General features: G+C 39.5%; 1 protein-coding gene across 2 annotated transcripts in view; it reads right to left on the reverse strand.

Annotated features, from left to right (window-relative positions):
* SYT1 (synaptotagmin 1) overlaps positions 1-20,913 on the reverse strand; it is a 131,547-nt gene that overhangs the window by 28,107 nt on the left and 82,527 nt on the right. The window lies entirely within an intron of this gene.

The following is a 20,913-nucleotide window of genomic DNA, read 5'->3' on the forward strand; positions in this document are numbered from 1 at the left end:
AAATGTTATATCTATGTTCAGTTGCTCAGCTGATCCTCCTTCATGGATCACTGCCTTGTCATGGTGAAGGGGCTTGCGTAGCTCAATGAAGCTATGAGCTATTCTGTGCAGGGCCACACAAGACGGACAGGTCATAGCAGAGAGCTCTGACAAAACGTGATCCACTGGAGAAGGAAATGGCAACCCACTCCAGTATCTTTGTCATAAAAACCCCATGGACAGTAGGTTAAATCCCTTTAAAATGCTTGAAGGTTTTTCAAAACCACAATAACAAAGGCAGGGTAGAATGCATGCCACAAGTTAACAAAGGTACAACCAAGTCTAAGAGGTCACCAGCATGGTTAATGGGGAGTGGCAAGGAAGCTATTAGAGAAAAGAGGTTTGCTTTACTGTAGGAGAAAGAAAGGGAGCAGAAACTTGCACAAAGGAGATAGGTGACAGAACAGAATGCCAAACAAACAAAAAATAAAAAGGAAAAGGGGGAAAAACTTTGTGAGGTACATACTGCTAAGAACATCAGGACCAACCATAAACATTCTTTAAATATAACTAAAGCACAAAACAAGCTAGGGAGACCTTTGGACCACTGAATGAAAATGGAAGTTAAACAAGTACTAGAGGAGGGTAAGGAGACTGCAGTGAAACTAATGAATTAATTTAATCTGTCCTCACTGCAGATGATACATAATAGGTCTGGGCCTAAAAGTGACATTTTAAGGAAGGGAGTCTGAGGAAGTGAGGGAAATAGCAGTGACAAAAGATGAAGTTTCAAATCTATCAACAAGAAAGTTAATACATCACTTTCAAGATGGTATCCACCCTAGAGTTCTTAAAGACATTCAGGAAAAATGTTCATCTTTTAACAGAATTATGTTACATGTCCCTAAAATCAGCCTCTGGACCAGACGCCTGGAAAGAGGTCAATTTAACACCATTTAAAAAAAAAAGAATCCAGGAGAAATATAGCAAATTGCATAAAATTACTAGCTTAATGTCTGCTCTGGGTCAATTGGTTGAAAGCATTATTAAATAATTAGTAAGCATATAGAAGGACAAGTTTAAAGAATCAACAGTGCTTCCACAAAGGTTAGTCCTGTCCCACCATTTTGGAGTTATTTGAGAAAATACATTTGGATGGGGTGATCTGGTAGACATTGTTTGCTTAGACTCCCAAAAAGCATTGCCCCCAAAGCATTGATAATGTCCCCCACTCTTAAGCAAACCTAGCAGTCTTGGATCGCTCCTCTGGAGGGTATGGAGCATCCTCTTTAAAAATAATTTCTTTCCATGCATAGCTTCTTCCTGCTCAGCCATGTGAACATTATCACATTATCATTTTTTAAAGATCAGTGAAAGCTGCTGCCATGTTCTGAACAAACATAGAATACAAAGGAATACAGTGAAGGAACTGCAATTACTGCTTGGGTAAAAATGTCTTCTGATTTCATTGTTTTTGGTTTGTAATATTCTATAAGAAATTTACACATGGTTACCATGAATAAAGAGATTGACATGATATTATCAATCTTATATTCATTTTAATTAACTCAAAAGGTTGAAATCATCTTCACCTCATTTGAGTACATCACAAGTTATGTTGGTAGAATATATTATTGGCAAGAATTCATAAAGAACATTATTCATTATCATCTGTATGCATTAAATGTAACTGCAGAGTGATTAATTCTATATATGCAACAAGCTGGCTTTAAATGCAAGAATGTTTCCTTGGAAGTGGGGTAAGCACCTTGTTTAATTCTGGGAAGTCAGAAAATGTCTTAATCTCATGAGGGATGGATCTTCACAAGGATGCTAAAGAAGGTACTTGTAAACCTGACTGCGTTAGGAAGAGGTTGTCCTGAGATTATGGGCAGGAACTATGAATGGTTCTGAAGCTCCTCTTTAAGTTAAACTGCATGAGTATTTGTTAAGGTAAAGGATCTAAACTAATGGTATAGTATACTATAAATACTAAGAACTTGACCTGGTTGAGCAGAGAGATCCTAGGAAAATTAAAGGTCTATCAAGTAAAATTATCTAAGCTTTGCCAACCATGTTTGCCAGATGGGTAAATATAAAATATTAACAATGATTATTTTACAGGTTGGTTTTAATTTTATAATTATATAAAAATTGCTATTAAGTATTTGATAAAAATACCTGCATGCCATGACATGCCTTGTTTGCTTCATCATTCCATTTATTATTATTTTAATATTCTTTGAACAATAAATATTTTGTGAAACCAGTTCATGCTGTCAGGCTTGAAGGGACCACAAGACACATACATTAAGAATTGAGACCTGGAAAACAGCTTGGATGTATAAACATGTTGCTTAGTGTTGTTTATTCATACCGCTGCAAAGATACCTGTTCAGGTAAGGGAAACAAGCTAGTCAATACTTTCGGAATGATCCACTTCTCTCAAGTAAAGGGTTCAGGTTTCAAGGATCTGAAAATAAGAGGATTTTGTTTCTGTCCCATGTTCTGCTAAAATAAAGTCAAGATTTACAATCATGTGAAAGGATTAACAGAAACAAAAGATGCTTGCTTTGGGAAGGGGTGTTTGCTTTTTTGGGATGGGAGGAAGAACTAACAAATTCTTGACACTTCACTGAATTACCATTTTGAATAGAAAACACAATCATTTTGTTCATAGCTTAAGGCTCATTGTGGGCTGCAGCTTGCCATCTTGCATGGGAGAAGCATATTATGTACTCCTAGGTGTTTCAGAATCTCTTTCGCTTCAACAACCAAAGCAGCTTGAAGAGAAAACCTAATTTATTTCCCATTCTCACTCTCTGTACTGATACAATCATGTGCAATTCATACTGTTTATGTGACTTTCAGAGGATCAACTAAGGTAAGGTCTGCTTGTTTTTACAGAAAAAAATGATCTGTTCTTTTGGCAATATTGCCTACAAAAAGATAAGAACTGGAACTCTTGAGTATCTCCATGAAACAGTTTTGAGCTAACAACCTAATAAGCTAATGGTAATATATTTTTTGATGTTGGACAATGGTTACTTCCTCTATTTCTTGCTTGCTTTTTAAACAATTCCATGTGTTCTATTCAACATGAGTCAATTCTACATTGGCCATCATCTGGGGCATTATCTTTTTTTGTGAATCTATGTGTGCGATCATTTTCAGTGATAATATATTTGTCAGATCAACAGAATTATTCTAATAAACTATACTACTACCTTTCCTGTTTTTGATAGTCATGCAACCAATTCTACCATACACAAATCCAACTTATGAATACTCTATATTGAAATTAAGCAGTATCCAGCTGCAATTTACTCATAGAGACTAAGGAACATCGAACTGTTCTATAATGGTGAAGAAGGCACCAACACAATGACCAGTTTTAGTGTGTGTTTTTTCCTTTGTGGTACAGCGGTGAGGTCTACAGGAGCAACAAAAATAAAAAACCACTCAGGTTGTATATCGCATAACCTGAGCCATGTGGAAGAAGAGAGTCCTTTATATATCCAGGTAAACCATGTGAAAGATTAAAAAAAGAAGCAGCAGCCACCTGGCCCAGAAATGTATCAGAGGCCAAGGTAGGTAGAATAATTCTTATTGGATGTGAGGCCAGAATTCATAACTTCAGGACTTGAATTAGGGCAGGACATCCACAGATGAGGTGCTGAGACTTCTTCACTCAGAGCAATTCTGTTCCTTACCTCTTTGTTTTGGTATCTGCCTGTCCGCTGCTTTATATTTGCTAATGGCCAGAGCAATCTTTCTATCCCAGCAACAGGCGCTTCCTGTCACTTGAATGTGCAAAGCGGGCATCACAGGTCAAGTACTACAGAGCCTTCCCATCACACAATAAAAATGCACTTGTGGAGCCACTTCACACATTCCGCTGAAAGTCACTGAGCAGGGAGACATCGCGTTATCATCTCTGTGTGAATAATTCCTAACCTTCTTGAAGTAAGAGGTTAAGGACACCTTCAGAATGCAATTAATGAATGGGTTGGCTAAGATACAGCAGTTGTGCATATTTTTCATTAAGTTGTCTAAATAATTCAAAACCCATTTCTAGAATGACTTTTATGCCATCATACAGTAGTAAATCTTACATACAGTATGAGGGAAAAGGACTGACATTAAACTTGCTGACTGCTAGCTGATAATCTTTCCTATTCTTACAAAATAGATAATTGCAATCACTTATTTGTCCATAACTGTAAAGTATTTTAGATTTCTATTATTTTTCCATTAGTAACCAACTTGCTAAGGTTAAGTGTCATTGTCACTGTGTACTCGAAATCAAAATGTCTGTATTGGTAGTTCTTTGAACAAAGCTGGCATAGTATCTTTGCCATTTTCTTAAAACCATACTTTATGCTTATGATTTATTTTCCAGAGTCTCATTGAATGGAAACTCTGTAACAGTTTTCATACAGTAATTAGATATCATTTGCATATATTGTGTATTTACTGTAGCCTTCCCTATCATTTTAATAACTAATGACTATATTATGTATTATATAAAATATAAAATAGATTTATTTTAACGTGTTTGGGTATTTTAAATACAATTTTCAGAAAATGCAAGTGTATATGCAATGAAAACATATACTGACAGCTTTAATAGTGATAAGCAATATAACAATCAATTCTGATCTTCAGTGTATAAGGAACGCATTTTCTGTGCCATTTGCAACCATATTCAAAGTGCTTTTGCTTCTAACTTATCTGAAGTATAATGTTCGGAAAGGCATGCTGTAAAGACAACACAAGGGAAGCCCAAGGATTAAGGGGTCTACTAAATCATCTGACAAACCTTTAAACCATTTGATTACAATCCATCCTAGTATTTTGATGGCAAGTTGGGTTCCAATATGGCAAGTTGGAAACCTGGTGGGATGGGAACAGGAATCTAGAAAATATATGGAGAAGGCTACCCTCTTTGTAGAGTTTTGGAATAATAATTCAGCACTTTTTTTCTTTATGCTATGAATGCATTATTTTTTTCATATCTACTTTCCTCCTCTTTGAATACTATATTTTAGTTCAAAAGGCATATACATGGATCTTTAATATCATTTTAAAAACAGATCACAATAAGCAATGATTTCAGCTGCTATATCATTCAGCATAATATCCATTTTTTAAATCTCTAGATGTATAGTAAGCTTCCAGTTTTTTAATCAGGTTCTTCCAGTTTTTCTTGCCATTTATTTTGCTTCTATTTTCAGTACATGAGTTTGTTCTAGCCTCTGAATTCTTTAACTCTTTAAAAAGAAAATATTTTAATGATTCTGGCAATCTATTTTATTTATATTGCGATTTATATCCTGCCGTTTTCCTACAAAGGGCTCAAGGCAGCTTACATCTCCTCCATCATCTTATCCCCACAACAACAACCCTGTAAGGTAGGTTGGGCTGAGAGTCTGTGACTGCCCAAAGTCACCGAGTCGGCTCCATGACTGAGTGGGGACTAGAACCCAGATCGTCTGAGTCCCAGTCCCATGCTCCTAACAACTACACCACACTGGCTCTCTATTTCTTCATCCTCCTCAGAGGATATTTTCCTCTCTGTACCACAATTTATTTATTTATTTATTTATTTATTTATTTATTTATTTATTAATTAAAACATTTTTATGCCGCCCCATTTGCCGAAGCCTCGGGGCGGCTTACAAGCAATAAATAAAAGCAATTATAAAATAAATCACACACATATAAACATTAAAAATCCAAAAAATACAATATAAAATAAGCCGCCCTGGCCAGATAAGATCAAATAATATTAACAGTTAAAATACCGCTTAAATAAAAAGGTCTTCGCCTGGCGCCGAAAAGCAAATAACGACGGCGCCAGGCGGACCTCTCTAGGGAGCGCATTCCATAACTTAGGTGCCATTGCTGAGAAAGCCCTCCTCCGAGTAGCCACCCTCCTAATTTCTCTCATGGGGGGCTCCCGGAGAAGGGCCTCTCCTGCTGATCTCAAGGGGCAGCTGGGCATATATGGATGTAAGCGCTCCTTCAGGTAACAAGGACCCAAGCCGTTTAGGGCTTTATAGGTCATTACCAACACCTTGAATTGGGCCCGGACTTCAATGGGAAGCCAGTGAAGCTGACAGAGAACTGGAGTCATGTGAACATAACGTCCAGTCCCCGTCAGCAGCCTGGCAGCTCTATTTTGAACCAACTGAAGTATCCAGACCGTCTTCAAGGGTAGCCCCACGTAGAGCGCGTTACAGAAGTCAAGGTGGGAAGTCACCAGTGCATGTGTCACTGTTGCCAGGCAGTCGTACTCCAGGTAGGGGCGCAGCTGATGAATCAGCTGAAGCTGGAGGAAAGCGCTCCTCGCCGCTGCTGTTACCTGAGCTTCCAGTGAAAGCTCCGGGTCGAGGAGCACTCCCAGGCTGCGGACCTTGTCCCTAGGAGGGAGTGCAACCCTGTTCAGGGCAAGGTTCAATTCACCCTCTCCGAAGCCCAATCCACCAACCAACAGGACCTCCGTCTTGTCTGGATTGAGCTTCAGTTTATTGGCCCTCATCCAGCCCATTACCTCAGCCAGGCACCGGTTCAGCACAGCCACTGCCTCACCTGGATTGGTGGAAAACGAGAGGTAGAGCTGGGTATCATCAGCGTACTGATGATTCCGCAGCCCACACCTCCTGATGACCTCTCCCAGCAGTTTTTGAGTAACTCAAAACAATTTTGAGTAACATATATGCCAAATAATTTTGGGCATCATTCCTTTCAAGAAAGATGTCTACACGCCTATAAAAACCAATAAATGTGCAATTCACAGCAGATGCTGAGCACTGCAATGGTTGGTCAGGCAGTTTTGAGTTCCTGAATATACACTAAAATAAAGACTATGTGCTCTAGCAACACCCCTGGAAAATTTGGGCCCTGGAGGATTTATAGCTGAAGAGTGTTTGTTTGCTTTCTTGTTTTCTGTAAATTAGCCATTAACTTTAATGAATGCTAAACAGCTGAAAGTCCACACAGTACTTTGAAAGAATATGGTCTAGAGATAGATTTGATTAATCTAGTTATTTTTAAACATGTTTGGGCATTGCCATAGCATTTCACACACAGTTTAAAACATACCATAGAATTAACAATATTGTCTGGAAAGTGCTGTCAGAACCCATTATCTTGTGAGGTGCAACATCTATTAGAGTTGAGTGTAACAGTCGCCCGAGAGCCAGTGTGGTGTAGCGGCTAAGAGCATGGGACTGGGACTCAGACGATCTGGGTTCTAGTCCCCGCTCAGCCATGGAGCCAACTGGATGACTTTGGGCCAGCCACAGACTCTCAGCCCAACCTACCTCACAGGGTTGTTGTTGTGGGGATAAGATGGATGATGTAAGCTGCCTTGAGCCCTTTGCAGGAAAAAGGCAGGAGATAAATAAATAAATAAATAAATAAATAAAAGACAAACAGCAGGGCTCACATCATTGCATCAGATCAACCAGGCAGCTTTGAAAGGCAATAGCATACAAGAACCCCCACTAACTGATGTGTAAGGTGGAACTAGTTATTCCATGAAAATGCTACAATTAACTCTTCAGCTAATAGCTAGATAGCCTAAATGAAATTCAATAGTCCTGCAGAAGCTCCAAAAAGCTAATCTTCTCAAAGAAAAGACTGTGTTTTGTTATTGTCTCGCATGCATTCTACACAATAACATTCCTTCTGTGTTGGTACAACTGTTTGTGTTCTGGCTTTTAGAGAACTCATCCAAACAGAAGAAATCTCAAAATTCAGAAACAACATGCCATTTTGTGACCAACTTTCTCTGACTCCAGCTGAATGAGGTTGTGTACTTCTATTTAAATAGAAATAGAGCTATTTAAATAGTTCTACTTGAATTAGTTGGCATTTATTTATTTTTTAAAATAACATTTCCCATTCCCAGTCTCTTCTCTGTATGTACTGATTTCTCTAAATGTTCAAAACATCTCATCTACATTATTCAAAACTCACAGTTGACTTCATGCTGATATTCCTATATGTTAGGGAAAAAGTAGTATCTCTTTATTGATACTACAATGAAATAAACTTTCAATGAAATAAACTTAAATATATAAACATGTTGGTATGTTCAATAAACATATGAATCTGAGCAAAGTAATCCTACTCCAATAAGCAAAGTAATGCTATTCCAGCCAAGAAGTGGAAGAATCAAAACAAACATGCCTTCAGAAAATATTTTAAAGTCTACTCTGTTTCATCAATGTATCCAGATTAATGGACTTTCATAGCTAACATTCTACTGTAAAGAAAGCGGCATTGTGTGTGTGTGGGGTAGATCTTGATAACTGATTGACAAAAACATTGAATAATACACACGTTCTATTATGAAGAAAGCAGCATCAGAGAAGCAATCTTTACACTACGAACAAAGCCCTTGGAGAAGCAGCTCAGAAATCATTATAACACTCTATAATTAGTTTATGATTTTATCGGTGTGTATGTCACCAGAAGCAAAGAAGAAACCACTCTTTGGTGAGACAATTCTATCACAGGGCTGACGAAGACATTAATGCAAGAGCTTCTCATTGTCTGAGAATACTTTACCATGGCAACTTAAAAATGCAGCAGCTTCCAAGTGATTTTAAGCTTAACCATCTTTTCTAACTCCTGAGCTGCAGACTATATATTTCAACCACGGGTATTAAATCTTTCTAAAAGGTGTATGTATTATCTCGATGAATGCCCATATGATGAGCTGTTTTCGCTAACCCTACAGGATCAAGCAATCATCTCGAGTCTCATCTGAGGCAGACATTACTGTATCAGAATTCCCTATTCAAGTTCTTCACAACTTTCTGCCATGCAATGCCTAGATGAGTGAGGCACACAGATGCTTCTTGCATTAAAATGAGTCTGCTTTGAATGAGACCAGAATTTTGTGCTGAACAAACCTCTTATCATCAGCCCTGTCCAATGCAATGGCAATCTGAAACAGTTTTAGCTACCAAGGTGCCAAAGAGTTTATAAAAAGACAGGCATGAAGTAACCTCTCAGTGGGGAGATCTACACCAGAGTCTCTTCCATTAACCAGGAAACATCATCACAGTATTTATACAAAACACATTTACCATTGTTGGGACACACGCTAATGAACACAGCGCAGTTCCCAAAGTGTTGAAAATGTCATCTTGAAATGCACAGCAAACAACCGCAGAAGCAGGAGGAGTCAGAAAGGGGATGCATGCACAGAAATGGCCTTTAAAAGAAGTTTGTTCCCTTTTTTACTTTTTGCATCCATTAAGCTATGTGCAGCTGCAGAGGCGTGAACATGGATTTTTTTTTTTCTTAAAAGCAAAAAAGCAGCTCCCTCTTCCCACTCACAAAACATCATGGAGAAGAAGATGGAGTAAAAAGAAGGGGAGAATGTGGTGCTGCTAGTTGACATCCCCACAGCTACCTCTGGGTGAAGCCAAAGGGACCAGCTCTCCCATCTTCTTCACTCCAGACACAGTTCCTGAAAGTAAGTGCATTTCTCTCCCATGCTGACTTCCCCAAAAGTAAACTGCACAGGGAGCTTAGGCAAAGGGATATTACAGAAATAATAATAAGAAGAATGGAAGCAAGCACCACTGAAGATAATAAGATTTACATCTGAGTCAACATCAATATCTGTGCATTTTTAGCTTGCTGGTCCTTCAGGCAAGTGGGAAAAGGAGGCATTTGAAATGACTTTTATTTAAAGGAGAGGAAAGACAGTGGAGGGGGGAAGCCACATTGCATTTCCCCTCCAGTTCGTTGGACAGATCAGAGAAAGAGGGACAGAGCAAGGGAGAAGCATTGGAGTGGGGGACCATGAGGAAGGTGGAAAAGCAGCTGAAGGCTGATCAGAAGCAGGCTATGCTGAGCTCAGCCAGAAGCAGCCTTCCTCGCCCAGCACTTGAAGCAATGTGAGAGGTTAGTGTTAGTCACAGATTCACATCCCCACAATAGCAAATACTCTTCCCCACCAAAAAACCCCTCCGGCTTGCAAGGGCACTTCGCCTTGCAGTGTCCCTCCCAGCTACCCAAAGCCACACCTCCCTTCCCCAGAACAGTACCACAAGTTTAACACACACTGGAATATGTACCTCAGAAAGGACACAACACAGACAAACATTGGGATATAACTGGTCTGAAGAAATCTAGAATATAATTGCAGAAACGGCACAAGGAAGATGGCTCGGGGGAAGTATCATCTGACTTGCCAGTAAGTCAGGCATTACAATGCTGGTAAGTATAACCAGTGCAAATATATACCTAGTCTGAAGTGAAGGTATTTTTAGTTCATAGCATTAAAGCCTGTTGCTCTCAGCCTGCCTTGTGATATTCTTCCGCTGGACTGAGCTTCAGGCTTGTTTTTCCTGTCTAGTCACCTAGCATGTCATAGAATTTGGACTGTATGTGAGGTGTTCAGAAGCATCTAAGCAAACCATTTCTAAACTGATCACTCTTCAGGACTCCCTTTTAACTGCATTGGGCTTTCTCTGGAGTTCGTACAACTGCAAATCATGCATAAGAATATGATTAGACAGAATACAGTAAAGGTATTCTTTACTGTAGAACATTTTCTGTAGAACTGTTCTGCCTCTAGCAGTGACCTTTCACAAATGCTTCAGGGAAGGACATACAATGCAAATTTTGGAAGAGGCACAAAATGTTCTGCAGAATTATGCCCTTTAGCAGAGAAGCCAAAAACGCAGATTATTATTTTTAAATCCTTAACAATATAACACAATGTGGCTGATGCATAGCTTATCCCATGCATGCAATAGATGCAGGCATAACAGCCTTAATCTTTTTCGTATTGTGGGAGAGAATTGATCTCATTATTATTCATTTAATTTCTATATCTCCCAGTAGCTGAAGCTCTCTGGGCAACAGTAATACATACTACAGAATGCAATATACAATAAAACAACATTAAAACATCATATAACTACATTAAAAATTAAAACCAAATATAAAACTGCATTTTTACAACTTAACAGCTAAAAGCAGTCCTTGTGCTATTTGAAGTTGAAAAATGTCTCAGTAAAGAGGATGGTCTTGAACTAGTGCCAAAAAAATAATCAAATTGGTATCAGATGGACCTTGGAGATCATTCCCTCATTTGGGAGCTGTAACAGAGAATCCCCACATGTTTGTTGCCACCAGAAAGTCTCTGTTGGAGATGGAGAAAAGTCTCAGAGACAGCATATCTCAGGAGAAGTCTTGCAGGACAAGGACATCATGATCCCACAAACTTGGGATCACGAGCACCCAATCCTTATCTAGGGAAGCCCTGACTAGCGCAGGAAAGCATAGCGGCAGGTAGGCCTGAGAAGAAAGTCCCCGATACATCGAAAGCTCCCCAGATGGAACTAGTTTCCCTTCCAAGAAAGAAGAAAAATGCACGTATGCATTTAATTATTCTCATTTGTTCAATTAATCAATTTAAATCAGTAAGTTTCTATGTAACCTAGGGTACACCACTGATACATTCACCCTGGTTGTCTTTTGGTCTTGCTCATTAACTAAATGGCTTGCCATTGGCATCATGGTCAATCCCAAACCATCTCTGAAATGGTCAGCTGCTGAGACTAAAACAATGAAGTAGCTTAAGAACATAAATACAAGAAAGGCTCAGAAGGAATGGGCTCCAAAGTCTTCCCCCACCCCCAGTGTTTCAGGGTAGGAGAGCATAGGTCAGCCCCCCTCCCCAATTCAGGCCCCACAAGGGTCATGTTGCTCACAGAGACCTTTCATAGCACCCCCGCCCCACAATATCTCTTTTAAAACCCTTGGAAAATGTTATGGTAGATTTCTTCCTCTCCCTTTCTACCTTTATCCCTTTTCTACCCATTTGCCCAGCTATTTCCCTTCACTTTCAGACTGTGCCTTGTTATTCCACCTGCCCAATACCTATTTAGCTCACCTTCACTGGTGAGCCCCCCCATGGCAGGCATTCATGCCTAGCCACATCTCCAGGACCCGTTATAGGGGGGTCCCTACAGCAGTTTCTCAAATGTTCCCATGCGATCCAAAGGGTTAGGGATCCATGAGTTAGCGATTGGGTGATTAATTAGTTTGCAGTCACCCAGAATCCACTGATGCTTGGACACTGGCAGACTCCTTTTTTATGTGAAGCTAAAAATGTGCATTTGAGCAAAATTCTCTAACAACCAAATTCGGGTAAGTGCTGTGCCCCGGGTACCTTTCAGTACGTGAAGATGCCTTTCCAAAGCTTTGTTTTCCAGGCTAGGAATATGACTTCCATGAGGTGGCAATGATAGAAGTTACTGTGCAACACCTTTCAAGGATACCAAGCTGGGGAAGGCTCAACTGGACTGTTGCTTGTTTCTGTGCATAAAAGCGAAGTATTGCCTTTAGGTGGCAGCGCTAGACGCATCCCCCACTCCCAGCTAGACAGGTTCATCTTTGCCTTGTTCCACAGTACGATTAGAAATAAATGATTTGAAAAGCATATGATGCACACACTTACATGGTATGTGCCACCATCCTATTTAGAATGCCTGATTGCTGCAATTTAGGGGAAAAAATCCCTTGGGCTTTTCACATTTAGAAGCAGATTTCATGGAAATTTAACTCAATTTCAGAAGTATAATTGAACTAACAATCTGTTCTCTCAGACAGGATGTCCCCTGCCTGATATTAAGCAGGACTGGACAGATGCCAAAACAAATTTACCTCAAATAATGCCTGGCTTTTTCTGAGAGGTAGGGGTGTCTGTGTACGTACTGAGGTAGGCTAGGTGGAAGTTTTTAGAGTAACAGGCTTCCTTTCCATCTCTTATTATCATTCAATGCACTGGAACTGTAAACAAGAAAAGGAAATAGAAAGCAGAATGTAAACAAGCAAAGTGTGTGTGTGGTTGGGTTGCTTGATGTAGGAGAATCTTTATGTTTCTGCTTAATCAAGCACATTGCATACAAAGGTTTGATGGAAAGTTCAGGTGTTTTAAAACCTCAGGTCCCTTACAGGATTTTGGAGCTGGCTGCTATACAGCAGCAATTATATGTGAGATTTCCAGTGTCAAAATTATTTCAGAGATTTACAAACAGGAGGTCAGAAGCCATTTGCTGAACTGTAAATGCAAAAATACCAGTATAGCCTAGTAGAAACATTGTTATGGACCTAAATCTCTGAAAGAAGAATCTATTATCTCTCAGTAGGGCATATGAGAATAACAACTGTTGATTTATAGACAAGGAGAGGTGCAGAGTGAGAATATGGGATATTGGCATTAAGAGTCTGAAACTACCCAACTTTCTTTTGTACTTCAGCTGATGGGCAGTACAGAAATTTAATAAATAAACCATCATTCTCCCAATGGTTTGATGATCAGAAAAATGCAGCTGAAAAAAGACATTTTGCTGTCTGAACTTTCAGTTGCTCATTTTATCATTTTGTAAAGGTTACCAGCAAAAAACTGAAACATGTCCTATCAGAAGATTCAAGGTCAATGTTGATGTTGGCATAGAATACAAAGAAGAATCTAAAATGATTTCTTTTTAATCATTTGGCTAGATCAGAGAGAAGTGTCCATTTGTACAAGTTAAATAAATGTGTCAGGTTGCTGCTGCAATGTACACCAGGCAGATTCTGCATGGACCATGCCTGACTTGGAGCTTTGCCTAGTATGAGCAATGTTATCTCCTCAACTGGGCTTAGCAAATCATGTTAAATATGGCAGTGTATCTTCTTTTCCCATAAATATTTTGATTTGAAGAACATAGAAAATACAGCTCTTTGTAAATCACAAGGCCTCTCAGCAGAATGAAACTGTTCCTCTACAGAACCTTGAAGAGCATATTCATCATATTGTAGAAGAAAGACATTATAACGAACACAAACAGAATACTTATCTTTCTACAAAAGGCAAAATTATGAGAAAGGTGATGCATCAAAGCAAGCTTCTTCCTCTCTGTTCAGCACTGACTGGGGAACAGAAGTTTTTTTCCTTACAAAACAATTGCTGTGTGCTTGCTTATGTTAAGTGACTGGTTAATTCTTGATGAATGGAAGCCACGTCTTAGAGGTAAACCTTGAAGTAAACAAAAGCTGGATCTGAGTGGGGTAGACAGAGACTTTGCCCCATGCTAGGAACACCAGCACACCCACGAACCTCTTGCAGACAAAGGATATCGGAGGCATAAAGTGCCTCCTTCTGAACCTGCTGTTTTCGCAGACGACAGTAGTCCTATTTAGGCATTATTGTTTTGGTGTATGTTGTTATGTTGTTGTTAGTCACAAAGTCATGTCCAACCCATCACGACTCCATGGACAACATTCCTCCAGGCCTTCCTGTCCTCCACCATCCCCCGGAGTCCACTTAAGCTCACACCAACTGCTTCAGTGACTCCATCTAACCACCTCATTCTATCAATATATAAATATAAAAGGATATTTTTCCAAGACAAAACAAGACAAGATTCCAGGTGGTATTTACAGGGAGATAAAATAATTCAAAGACTGCTGTAAAATACTCAAAACTTACCTTCCTAATGTCTAATCTGCATTCAATGAGGTGGCCTCCCCCTTTCCTCACTGACACATACTGTTCACACATTAATTCATGTACACATAGATATGTGAACTGTTTGGATTTACTGAATGGGAAAGATGTCCCAGAAAAGGTGGATACAGGGCAGCTTGGACCATTCCAGTGGATGTATGGGAAACCCTATACAGTTTGCACTAGAGCAAATGATCAGATGCATCATTGCTCTGGAACACTATCCTCTACCTGGTTCCCACTTCCTGATACTGCTTGTCTTGGGGTACCTCTCTTCCAAAAGGATTGGCCATGATAGTGGGTGGCAGAATACTTTTTCTGCTGGTGCTGTCAGCACAAAAGACCAGCAGGGCTGCAGAAGGCCACTGCTGATCCCAGCAGAGAGGGCTTGCTCACGAGCAGCCCATCTCTGCTGGGATCTGAGCTGCACTCTGCTGCCTTTCATCTGGCAGATTCAGTGGCAGGAGGAGCCTCTGACAGATGTCCTGAAGTGCCACTTGGGTAGTTTGTGGCAGCTGCCATTGGCGCTCACCCATAGTCCTTGGTCAGAATGACAAGTCCTTTTTACCATTTTGTGAAGCATCTGTGTAGTGGATTGACTTGCCCCCTGATAGATAGGTCATGTCATCTGTATTTTCAGGACCATGGTAAGTCACCATAGAGCAAACCAAACTTAGGTCACCCTGACAAAAACAACATGCTACACCACTGTGGCTTCAAAGCTTAGTGTGCTGTGTTAATCCACCAGCTGAAGTTCTCCCTGCTCATACAATAAACTGCCTCTATTTTACTTTCTCAGTTAAGCCAAGCGAATAAGCTCTCTCAACTAAGTTAATTAGAGATCCACTGTAGTGACCTGTGTCAAGGATAAGTTGCTGAATCAGATCCCTCCAGTATAAGCAGGAGTTGTGAAATGGGGGAAGAGTAATTTCTATGGCTTATAAAGAGAAAACAGCTATGTGGGAGAGGTGCATTTGAGAACGGAGTTTCGAGGGAACAAATGATCTATTTATAGGAATCTAAATTCTTGGAGTTTGGATCGTTTTGCACAGGGTTTACTTTGCAGTAGCATTTCTCCTTTGTGCAATGTCTTTCAGAAAACTGCATGCCATGTTATGTAAAGGAGTAAGGTTTTAATATCTCGTGCCCGAGAAGCAGAATATTTGTTGGTTTTGGGAAAAAAGTGTTTTAGCAAGCATCCTGTTTTAGCCTATGGAGCAGATAAGCTCATGTTTACAGAGTGGGAGGGAAACTGAGACGTGAGTGCAGCCACCTGGTGGAATGCCAGCATCTCATGCCTTTTGACCCTGATGTGGCACTGCAGGGAGATTCGGTGGGGAAAACATAAATGCAGAGAGAGATTATAAGAAAAGACTGTGACGTCCGCTGTGCGTTCTGAGTCCTTCACTCTGCAGCGACAGAAGGCATTAAAATGGAACATATAACTGGCTTACTATTTTTCCTCAGGTGCTTTCCCGGAACAGAGGCCCTGATGGGCTGGAGGCACTGCATAGCTTTGAGGGTCAGCGTTGTTTCCCTTCATTCATGAATGTATGTACAAACCCAGGTCCCAGTGCTGTCCCCAAATATATTGGCACTTTCCTTATCAGTACCCTGAGGGGTGGTGGAAACCATGGGAACACATACAGCAAAGAGAAAGAAAAAAATGTGTGGAATTCGTATTCATCAGAATAGTCTGTCTTTATTTTTATTTAAACAGTAATGCCGCTTGCCATAAACTTTAGCTGTGAATCTGTTTATATAATGCTTGCATAGATGTTAAAAAAACATAGGCACCTTGCATCTCTCCCTTTTGACCTAGTTTCTGCCACATCTGCTTTACTTTCAAAGAAGTTGTTACCGCCATTTGGTGGTGCTTCAAAGTATTTAAGTTTATATGCATTACCTCTTTCCACCCAAAACATATTTTTCAGTCAGTATCTCAAGTGCATCAGGTTTCTGCATTATTAAAAGTCAATTAAACCTGCTGATGAGCCTACGTGCTGCACTGACAGATAGCCCCAAGCGTGACAAACACTGACTGCTGTAATTGGGAGCCTGCAGTATTTTATGAATTTGTTTCATGGCTGCTTCTATCGTGATGGCAAGTTATTATTACTTATCATCAGATGTTAAGAGTTCTAGCATTCTTATCTTAACCTGTGTTCTTGTAAAATAGCTAATTATTATTTGCATTTGACAGATAGAGGAAGCAAAGATGAGAGATAATTCAATGCAGTTCTGTGATCTCAGAATTACAGCCACAGCTCCAGGTGCAGGGCCGTTAGTATAGTTCTGTACCTGAAGAATGAAGGCATGATATTTGGCCAAAGCAGAGCACTCTAAATATGCAAAATAAATAAACTAAAACATCGGTTTTTAATCAGCTCTCTCAATTTGAATTTCATACATTTTGTTTCAAAGCACGCACGCTTGTGTTTGCTGTAACAACACTTATTTGCAACTAAACAGAGCCTTTATACGATATGAAAGCATAATCCAAAAAACCTTTGGATTGCATGCCCTTTGTGCCACAATATATCAAAATCCAGTGCGATGCAGCACTTAGTGTGTAAAGCTTCTTGTCCCCACTTGGCCACGTAGTTCACTTGGCAACTTTGGACTACTCACTGACTTTCATTCCAACCTACCTTGCAATTAGGTGTTGTTAGCTTAAAATGGAGAAGAAGAGTGCATTTTTTAAATCTTTCCTGAATCTCCAGTCATTCCACTTTCTCCATAGAATGCATTCTTTTAGTCACTTCCTGCTCAAGTAGTTTTACACATTAAAGAGTCCCAAACACTGCAGCCTTTCTTCTTAGTTTGGTTGCTTAAGAACTTTAATCATTTTGGTAGCCCTTGTTTGGCTTTACCATATTCTTTGGAAAGAGTAGCCACACAGGTTTGTACAAGAAAACTAGTGGCTTCATTTTAAATTACTTTCACAACATGGTTTTTTTTTCAGAGCCAGTGTGCACTGGGTTGATATTTTCATTGAACTATGCACCATCACCACTGCAAGAATAAATATTTTGCAAAAGGAAGTAATAGGTAAGAGTGATTTGTGGAAAGAAGGACATTTGAACTTGAGAAATCCTCAGACAGGGAAGTTTGTAGATGATGCCCTTTTGCCAGATCTAGTTAGGAGAAAAGAAATGTGGACTAACCCTGAGGTATGTTATGGAAATAGTGAGCACAAATACTAGGACGCTCTTATCCAATAAGGAATGCCAGGCCAGTTAATATTTGGAAGCACATGAATTAGGTGAAAAGTCTCATGAAATGGCATCACCTGTTAGAAAAGAACAAGAGAAAAGGATGGAAATAGTTGAGTTTAAGAAGGCTAGTCCTGGACGTTTAACCCCTGTGGAAAATAGGTTGGTGTACGATGGAGATATTCATGATAGTGTAATTGCTGGTTAGACCTCGTGACACAGAGCAGCTTAAAATAAGGACGTACTGCAGCTGATCTCAAAGAACACAACTGGATGGTAAAATAGGACTTGCGATTCTGCTTTTGTTCATTGTTAAAGAAGTTTGATAAAGCAGCTTTGCAGGAAACCTGGATGCTTAAAAAGATGGTTGAAAGACAAGCACTCTGACTATCTTGGCTTGGAAGCTTCTACAGAGCATCCCTCTATGAATGTCTGTGGCACGTATGTTTCTTTTTATGGCCCCTCAGCCTCTTTGACTGGCTACCATATTTTATCATCTGTTTATGGCCTTATAACTGTCACTCCAAGGGATGATTCATCCTGAATGAGATGCTTGCCAGCTCTCAATTCGCCCCAGAGTTCATTTTAAAGCCACTCTGCCACCTTAGTGATGCTAAGCACTAGCAGGCTGGTTGCATTCTGGCTCAAGTGAAGCCTGCCCCTTTTCTCAAGGACAAATTTGTCCAAAACATTTTCCAGAGCTGGACAAAGCTAAATGCCTCTTTCCTTTGTCACCAGCTCATCTATCCAGCAAGTATAGCTGTCTTGGGACTTGGTCAGATTTTAAAGAAAGCTATCTTGGATGTCTTGGCTTTCAAGCTCTTATTGGCTTCCAGGTCTTAACTACTACATTTTCCCATGTTATTGATGCCTACATGCATCACAAGCATTGACTAAACTTCAGTGTTACCTACCATTATAAACAATGTATGTTATCCAACCTTTACACCAGACAAGCAGATCACAGTGTGGCCTGAACGCCTGTTGCAATTACAGCTACGTACCTGTTTCAAATAACTGAATCTCACACTATAGTACAGAGGTGGTCCATCTCTTGCACATTACCATCCGCTTAGATGGTTTTGTCCAATTATGAGGAAGAGGCAGAGGAGCAAATGGGAATGGTTACCCAGTGAATTTTCTCAGGCAGACTTGAGAACCAGCCTGCCTTGAAAAGGAGAAAGACTTTTCAGATCTGCAATGGGCAGGGACACATGGGGAGTTCCTTGGCCTGGCCAGGAGGCAACAGGTAAAGAGAGCAGACAAATTACAAAGTGTCCAGCATTTTCACCATCTAACCTGAAAGCACCAGGTGCCACTCTAAGGGTGGAGGCAAATTGGCCTTAGGGAAAATCCAGATTGAAAAACTGAATAAAATGTTCTTGTGGTGCACTTGGATGGAAAAGTTGCTCAATTAATGGGTGATGGTGATGATGATGATGATGGTGGTGTGTGTGTGTGTGTGTCTGCTGTGGCTACATGGGAATACTTACAGTTGCAATATTTGTTAGAATCTAGACTTTGCTCTGTAGCGTTTACAGTTTCAGTCTCCTCTGTTATTAACACTTATTGCAGCTGATATTGACCTATTATCCATGTTTCTAAGTATGATGCATCAGATATAATGGAGGAATGGAATATCCTATTCAGTTTAAGCAGTGGATTGATGCTTTGGCTTCGGTATCTGAAATTTCAGTGGGCCTCAGTTTATGTATTATTCATTAAAAAAATCCTTTCGTGTTGGTTACCACAATGCCTGTTAAGAAGTGTTTGTCTAAGTTGGCTAACTACTGGAGGTATAATGCTGCCAATTCTTTCTAAAATAGTATTTTGGCAATTTCCAGTCATTGTCCCTTTTTAGATGGAATCTGTAATAGAGATACAATTTTTATTTGAAGTTTCTTTATTTTCTGATGGACACCTACTCTATATCTACTCTTTTTTGTAAGTTAAAGTATGGTCAATGCAAAGGGATTTTCCATTTCCTTTGTACAGCTAAAAGAATAACACTAAACACTTGAAAGAAAAACACTCAGGTTGTATAACACAATGGATAAAAACTTAATGATACTTTCAGTATTTCAGCAGATGACATACATATGAAATTCTTGAAAGGACATGTGCATGGCTATTTAGTCTGCCTTTGTTAAAGCTTATGATATATTTAAATTTGCAAAGTTCTATGAATATTTTCATTTAGCAATAATGATTATTTTTCTTCCTTTTTTATTAAGATGTTATCTTGTTTTGGTGAAATTCATAATAAAATAAATAAGAATGCATGTAATAGACAGCAAATAATAATAATAATAATAATAATAATAATAATAATAAATCAAGACTAACAATCATGCAATATGATAGTTATTTGGGTAAGGAAGTAAAATGTATTCATGAGTCTTCGAGAATTATTAGCCTTGGATACAAGCACCCCAGGCATGAAAATAACTTTCCCTGTTCAGATTGTATATCTGAAACATGGGAATGCAGATGACCTAAATGAACAACACTGACTATGTATGTAGGCACATGTGGGAAAATGCTACAATAAACTAGGCTAATACACAAAGAACAAGAAACCATTAAAAAACCAGCTATATTTATGGAAATTCATGCTAATTTCCCAGTTAACCATTTCTTTCCTCAACAGATATGATCCCCTACATAGCTGAACATATTCAGGAATCAGATAAGTGAAAAAGCAATTTGGAGACCTTAACAAATTGGGTCTCCTTCAGGACATGAGTTCTTGTGAGCAGACACATACAGTGCATCTATCTTAGCCTATGACTCTTTGAGTATGCATCTATTTCACTTCAGGGATATGTACTGAGTAATTAAAATCAGTGGCGTGTTGTATAGAAAGTATTATTAGAGGGCTAGCCACTCTAGGGATAGGGATCATTGGGTGGGTGGTTCTTGGCCAGCACTGGTCACCAGTCCAAATCATTTATTTTGCTATTAAAGAACAGCAGATTATGCCTCTGCAATTCAATAAACTTATTGTTATCTATTTCAGGTTCTCCTTTTTTTCATAACTGCTTTTCTCTTTCTGGACTCGGATATCAATCAGAAGCAGTGGTCTATGGTGGCATAGAACAAAGACCAAGAAGACAACTCTGGGAGTCAGTCTAAGGATTAGATGTGCAGTCTATGCAGTCAGTCTACAAGGCATAGAGAAAATTGCAA

The sequence above is a fragment of the Varanus komodoensis genome, unplaced genomic scaffold, assembly GCF_004798865.1.
Source record: "Varanus komodoensis strain SLA01 unplaced genomic scaffold, ASM479886v1 scaffold8, whole genome shotgun sequence".
In the NCBI taxonomy this organism is placed as follows: Eukaryota; Metazoa; Chordata; class Lepidosauria; order Squamata; family Varanidae; genus Varanus; species Varanus komodoensis.